The 7,469-nt window shown below is 45.7% G+C and overlaps 1 protein-coding gene across 1 annotated transcript in view; it reads right to left on the bottom strand.

Annotated features, from left to right (window-relative positions):
- Window positions 1-7,180, bottom strand: part of DGCR8 (DGCR8 microprocessor complex subunit) — a 256,117-nt gene extending 248,937 nt beyond the window's left edge. Inside the window, exon 1 of the mRNA XM_078667925.1 lies at window positions 7,027-7,180. The gene's annotated coding sequence lies outside the window, so the exon portion shown is untranslated. The remainder of the gene's footprint in view (window positions 1-7,026) is intronic.
- Window positions 7,181-7,469: the final 289 nt, after the last annotated feature.

Below are 7,469 nucleotides of genomic sequence, written 5' to 3' on the forward strand. Positions count from 1 at the left end.
CTTCTATGGGCAGAGCGTTCTCTGCAGAGGCAACAATTGAAACAAAACAAACAAGCACAAGGGTAGGCCCAGGAAGAAAACAGTAGCCTGCTGTCTGCACTGAATTCAAAGAAATCAATGCTGGGCAAAATGGACAGCAGGAAGGAGCCCTTCAGGAATGCTAATCAAGATTGTGTTGCTATGGGTACCCGGAGAAAGAACAAGTTTGAATAAAACTGCTTCCCCCAACCTTGTGTAACGTGGGCTGAACAGAATGTTCTCCAGTGCATTTAAGTCATTTTTGGAAGAACATGCTAAATGCCGGAGCACACAAAAGCGGTTTGCCGATAGACTGGGAAATGCTTCTTTGTGCCGAACAAACTTGTAAATTCGAAACTACGGGTCGCTGTATGTGACACCATGGTGTGACCAAAATCTAAAGCACAGATAAATTCCATAAACTAAAAGGTTACCCCATCATAACCGTTCTCGTGGACTGTTCCGAAAAAGAAAACATGAGTTTAACAAGTTCCCGCTTCCCGCGACGACCCGGAAGCGGTTGGGCAGCCGGCCCCAACCGGAAGTCCCGCCCCCATCGCGGCGCGAGAGAGAAGCCACTGTCCGAGGAGCCCCGAGGGCTCCTGATCGAGTCCCGGTCCCGAGATGGGGGACCGGGTGAAGAGCGGCCGGGCGCATGAAGAAGGCGGGGCTCTCATGTGGTGAGAGAGCCCCGCAAAGCGCAACCGCCGCCCGAGAGGCACGCCGAGCACCGCCAGAACAGGTGAGTGTGTTGCGGAGGAGGAGGGGTGAGTGGGGGTGGGGTGTGCGCGTGTGTCTGTTGTAGTGTGTCTGTGCGTGCGTGTGTCTGTCTGCGCGTGTGTCTGTTAAAGGGGGGGTGCGTGTGTGTGTATGCAGTGTGTGTATGTGCGCATGCGTGCGGGAGCCTTTCTGTGCATGGGAATAGCAGGGACGGCGACGCGACGTGCGCGCTCACAAGATACAATCGCCAGGAGGACAAGCTTGTCACAGTCTGCAGTCTACATTCCCCGGAATCCCTGGAAAGTGGCGACATAAGTTGTCTCCCAAAGCTTTTGCTTTCGTCTAGGCGAGACCTAAAAAGAGACTAAAAGACACAGTCTTAATGGCACATACATAGAGAGCCCTACGCCATTTAGTCCATGGTTTTGTTGACTTTGTGACTACTTTAGACTTGCAAACTATTTTTTTAAATCTTTTATAATGTCTTGCAGCACTAGGAAACATGGTCTGCCTTCTCCTTCTGTAGATAATAACACGGTTAGACAGAGCATTTTTCTTATTTTGGTCTAACTTTTGCTGCAGGCTCTTGGGCTCCCCATACTGGACATAGCAGACAAAAATTATCAAAAGCTACCAGAACTTTATCTAGCCTTCCAAACCTAGGGATGGTGAAGACCTCTTGCCATTATTACAAATGTATAAAGCTTAATGTGTACCTACAGCTACATATGGTGCAGAAGTCCTGGGGTATCCAGAACTGCATAATTCACAAGGAGAGGGACAGGGAGCAGTAAAAGGAGGTCCAGTACCCGGGCTCCCAAGAACACATATCAAACACGCTAAGGGGTAAGTGTTCCTATGGAGGTACAGCGGCCTACTAGGCTACGGGTAGATTTTATAGTAGAGAAGAAAAGTAACTAATCTATGATAGATAAGGCTCAGGTTGGATATAATATAGTGGGGAAATTCCTCAAATTTGAGGAGCTGCCCTCACACACTCGTTAAGGTGTAATGCTTCTTCATAGGTTCTCCGAATTTGAAGCTTACGCTGACCGTGATAAGGATGGACTGCTGCGACACTGGAGTGTCATTATTTGGTTATATATTTTGAGCGGTCTATATTGCCCATCGAATAACGAGGATTGTGGGCCGGTATCCTACATAACCAGACGCTATTGTGCCACACGGAAATATTGCCATACTGGTTCATCGTATTTCAACTACACTTCGGTTTGACTACTGTTTATCAATTGCGGAGGTTTGTGTGCCGCAAACTTTAGACCATTAGGCACGATTTTGCCCAGCGGGTCTACTGCTGCAACATCACAGTTACTGATGCCCACGTATAATCCGGGCTGAACGTGACCTGGATTTTCTGGCACAGGACCACTTTGGAACTAAATTGAGACTATTTAGCCCTGATGAAGTTCCAATGGAACGAAACGCGTTTGATGTGGTTGAATTTTAAAAGATTGAAAAAGAATAAAGAATTCAGGTGGATATTTTGGAAGCTCTTTAGATATTATTCGTTGGTGCATCGTCCTTTTCTTCAATAATTTTGGTATCTGATCCTCAGTGGAGCGAAAGTGCGGCGAGCTCTAGACGTGTTTGCACAGACTAAGGACTTATATATTTACCTTGAAATTGAGGTGCTGAACCATGGTCAGCCGCATTTTTCGTCTAGGACAATAGGTTGTTTTTGCTCCTCGTGGGGTTGGCGCTGCAATCCCAGGGCTCGTAAATTCCACCGACCGCTCGCACAGTCGAGCTAAATTTAACAAGGTCGAGCTGTTTTTAGGTCCTACTCGCCCTTTCTGGCGAGTAGGAAAGAAAAAAAAACTTTTGTCCTCGGTCTGTGAAAACGGAGCAAATGTGACAAGATAACAAGATTTAAAGGCATTTTTATTGCTCACAAAGTTAATGAGCAATAAAAATGACTTTAAATCTTGTTATCTTGTCACATTTGCTCCGCTTTCAGAGACGGAGGTCAAGTTGGTTGCAGTTAGGTCGAGGACATTTTTTAAGGTACTAGTCTTACAGGACAAGTACCATTTTTTGGATTTTTCGAGCCCCGAGTCCCCAACCGGCCCCGTGAGAGGGCTCTTTAACGGAAATCTTTATAAAGGAAAACGCCGCAATGGGGAGCGCAGGTGTGTAGGGTAAGTGCAAGGGCGGTACTTCAAAAGATAATTTATTCGTGGGCCCGACCCGGTATGGTTAAAAGCAAGGAACTTTAGACCTTCCACCAAGGAGGAAGTTAGGTTTGGTTCTCAGGAAGTGAATAGTGATAAAGGTCATAGGGTCAACATGTTTCACGCCCTTGTAGTCCAAACCGGATCCCTGGCGTTTCTTCAGTACCGTAAAGCGAGAAGTTGGGTATGCATAAAGAAACAGTGGTCACGGATAGATGTATGCCCCGTTAGATAAACCTTAGTCAGGCTTGTGGTGGTGTTATCATGGAACAGTATTCCACAAACACCTCAAAGAAATTATCCAACCCGAGTAGATGGAGGGAGGTGGGGAGCCCTCTATGGGGGAGAGCAGGCACACCTGGGGGTTACAGTGACCTAACCTGGGACCTTATTTTAGATTGCCTTAGTTGTAATTATGGCACCAAGATTCCCTAGCTTGTACTACTATAATTTAAACATCAATAAAACCAGTTAGATCTTTATTAATATGGGAGTTCCTCGACCGGGGAATTATGTCATGCAGGCCTGAATGGTGGAGTCTATGGACCCATGCAACACAATGCTGAACATTAGACTAACCCAGTTGTTAAATATTTTCAAAAAGATGATCAGGTTATAGGTTGGGCGAGGAGTAATCTGGAGGGGGCTCCCAATTCTAACTTTAGAACGTGATAAGTGAGTAGCCTTTAAGGCAAACCTAACATGATTATATCATCTCCAAGGACGGGTTGCTAGGGATCACCATAATCAGCTGTGCCCTATCCCGCTACGCTCCTTTGTTTAACCTGGCATTTTAATGATGCATAGTTTTGCACACTTGCACCTTTACAGGGGGAACCTTAGCCTATATGGCATCCTATTTATACCCGCCTCAGTCCTGCACATAAGCACTTTAATTACTTTTAGTGATCTATTTAAGGAAACTTCAGCCGCCTGTATGGCAATCTTGCACTTTATACACTAGGGAAAAGACCAGTTCCTGATCAGCCACTCTTATCCAATTTATATCTGTTTTTGGCACCTCTACTTAAAAACCCAGTTGGGAAAGTTGAAGAAAGTGAAGGACTAGTGACACGATGCTCAGTGGCCGTAATAAATGTATGACATCCTTTTTGTACTTTTAAACATTATGTACTGTATGATCTTGTTTATGGTTTTAAGTGACTAATAAACTAGTGCAGTGGTTCCCAAACGTTTGACTCTTGAGGACCCCCATTGAGTCACCACTGGAAGCTGGGACCCCCAAGCAATTTGTAGAATTTAAATTTCTAACATTAAAACAGTAATTCGAAAAAAATACTAATGATTTTAGGGGCATGTTTACAAGCCCCTATCACCATGGGCATGTTTACAAGCCCCTATCACCATGGGAACATCACTTTTTTTAGACTTTTCCGTGGCGATAGGGGATTCGCTTTATTTACAAGGCAACGTTAAGCCACTTAACGTAGCTGAACGGTGCCTGGTAAATAAGACCCCCTTTCACCCAATGCTTAGCGTGAAAAGGGTGGGCAGTGCGTGTTGTGGTGGGCGTTTCCCTGCAACACCCATTGATTTTGACGCTGCCCCTATTTACAAGGGCAGCGTAAATGGGAGGCTGCGCCAAAATTAAGGCCAGAGAAGACCTGGTCTTAACTTGGCAAAACAAGGTGAAATACTTAATTTCTCCTCGTTTTTGCAAACACATTGGATTGTTTATTCACCTTCCTGCACATCAACAATCTTTTTTTTAAAAATGACATTTTGTAACTTCCATGTATGCTGCATTAAGCACCACACATAGAAGTGACAAAACGACATTTCAAGATTGTTTATGTACAGGGGGCCTTCCTGTACATAAACAATCTTCCCCTGTTAAGTATAGCGCCAGCGCGGGGGAAACGCCGGGCTGCACCATATTCTTGTACATATGGTGCAGCCCTGCGTTTCTGAAGTGGCGGAGTGTGTTGTTAAGCCAAGGAGGCTAACAACACTCTCCGCCACTTCTGTTGTATTTTATATTGAAAGAATTTGCAAGAAAACGAAAAAGGTTAATGAGAAGGTTGGTGCTGTATCTCCGCAACTAACTTTTCAATGGTTGGTTTTATTTCGCAGTACAAGGCTCCTGCTCCTGCCAGGGCCAGACTGGAAACCCAAAGCAGCTCTGGCAAATTATTTCAGACCAGTCCCCATACGGTGCACACCAAGTGCAGTGAGTGAGCCTGATCACTACAAAGGGGGCTTTGGGAGGCTCTCCCCTAAGAAATTTAGGAAACAATGGTGCAGTCTACGACACATTTATCATTATATATTGAATTGTATTACCTTTTAAAGAATAGTAAATGAAGACCTGACTATGCACCAGAATACGAATTCCCCCACTATCACCCTCCAACAGTGCTTCTCATCTCTCCACAGCCCCACTGTCACGTGTATTTAATTTTTTATAGCATCTCTCGTACCATTGTAGGATGTCAGAGCAATTTACATCACACACATATAGATAGTGTGAATCATATGTGTAAATCAGTGTATAGAAAATGTTACATAAGGCAAAGGGGACTACAAGGTGTAGAACTCACATGTCATTCATACTGGTAGGCATTTTTAAAGAGTGCTTGATCTGGAGAAGCACAAACTCAGGATTCAGAACATAACAGTGGTTAGCATTGACTTTTACAATAAAAATGTATTTCGACCCAAATAAACCTTTTTAGCAGCATCAGGATAACGAAAGACTGGGAAAAACATAAGTCACAAACTTGTACCTTGCAGTTTGCGAGCAGCTGTTTGACAGTTTATAGGTCACTGTGCTAGATTACGATTCTCACTTATGAACTGCATTTGAACAAAAGAATCTCTCTGACAAAAGCAGTAACCCACTGACCTATGCATATAAAGTACTGTTTTTAAAAATGCATGATACACGTTTGTTGCAGTAGGCATATTAACCCTCTGTGCTACATTAGATATGTCAAAGCTGCTACTGGATAAAACTATCATCTCTCTCCAGCAGGGACATTAATCACTGGTGTTATCTTGAAACTTTTATTGTTCTTTGAAAACTGCTAATTAAACTAGATAATTTGCAGTGCTTTTATAACTGCTGCCTGTGGACTCCCTGGGAATGTGTCAGGTTCCCCTGGGGGTCCGCGGACCACAGTTTGGGAAACTCTGAACTAGTGTATTATTATTAGTAAGGGGACTGTATGCACCTTGCCAAAAGAGTACTTTGACAACTCATCAGTGGGTAGTAAGCACTATATAAAACAAGTACAATATGACGTTAGTCCCATTTAGATGGCACTGCTGGGTATTTGGGGGGGGGGGGGAAATCAAGGGGCCGATGGAAACAGAGTCTTTGGTTACAATACAGGGCTGGCTCAATATAATCTCGAGTTCCCGTTGGAATTTAATGTTAATCTTGATATGCCGTGTCCCTGCGATGGGAATTCAGGGCAAACCAAGTCACATTTCAGGTTCCATTGTGGATGTTATGTCATGTATTCAAAGCATTTTCTGATCCCATGTCTAAACAAACGAGGTATTAACTTGAGATCCTCACTCAATGAGCTCTCTCAACTATTGAAAGAGATTAATCATCTGAATGCCTGCTAGAAAGCAGCAGTGAGAGCTCGTGGTACCATAACCATCACTCTAATGACTTGTAGCCTGCACTTTTGCTGGGGAAAAATAATGTGCCCATTTCAACGTTTTTATGCATCTCACTAGGCACTGTGTTTTTAAACCTTACTACATGTATGTGTAATTGTATTGCACATGTAGTTTTAAAGATACATTATATGCTGGAATAACGTTTTTGAAATAATGGCCTTTGTTTATAAAAGAGTAAAAATGATAATTTGAGCCAGAATAAAAAATAAATAGATCCTTGACTGGAGAGCGACGGCAGGCGTGCACCTAGAAACCCTAACTGGGCTGCCTGTACCAGCCCTACAGAGCCCGGGCTCAGCCCTACAGAGCCCGAGGATCACTCAGAGAGGAATGGGTGCAGCGCCTAGAGGCAGGGGGCAGCGCACCGCTCCTACCCTGCGGAGGACGAGCTCCGGTACCTTGGGTTCAAACCCCGCCCCTCCCCAGCCGAGGCCGCACTCACCGCTCCGGAGGCTGGGGGTGTCAGCGGGTGACCCGCACAGGACTCGGCCTCCGAGGAGCACGTAGGCGGCTGAGCGGTGGTTCCACAGACCGGGCCTAGGCCCCGGCAGACAGCAGCGGTCCAGCGGATGGAGGGAGGTCGGGTGCCCGGAAGTGGCGCGCGCCAGACGGTACAGTTCGGATGGCTCTCGGCAGTGGATGGCGTCTCTAACACAACGGCGGCTGGCCCAGTCGTAGCCCACCTGGCCGATCAACTGAGAGTGACGGGGGGCCGGTCCAATAAAAGTTCGCCGCCTTCTAAAGTCGTCACTCGAACCCGCCCACTCGTAGAAGCCTCGCGTAGCGCCTCACTATGGACGGCAGCACGTGCAACCAATGAGGACGAAGCCAATAAACAACTGGCAAGCGTTTGCCATTCAGTGTAGCCCAGCAACGGACGAAAGC

Source organism: Lissotriton helveticus, chromosome 11 (genome assembly GCF_964261635.1).
Source record: "Lissotriton helveticus chromosome 11, aLisHel1.1, whole genome shotgun sequence".
Taxonomy (NCBI): Eukaryota; Metazoa; Chordata; class Amphibia; order Caudata; family Salamandridae; genus Lissotriton; species Lissotriton helveticus.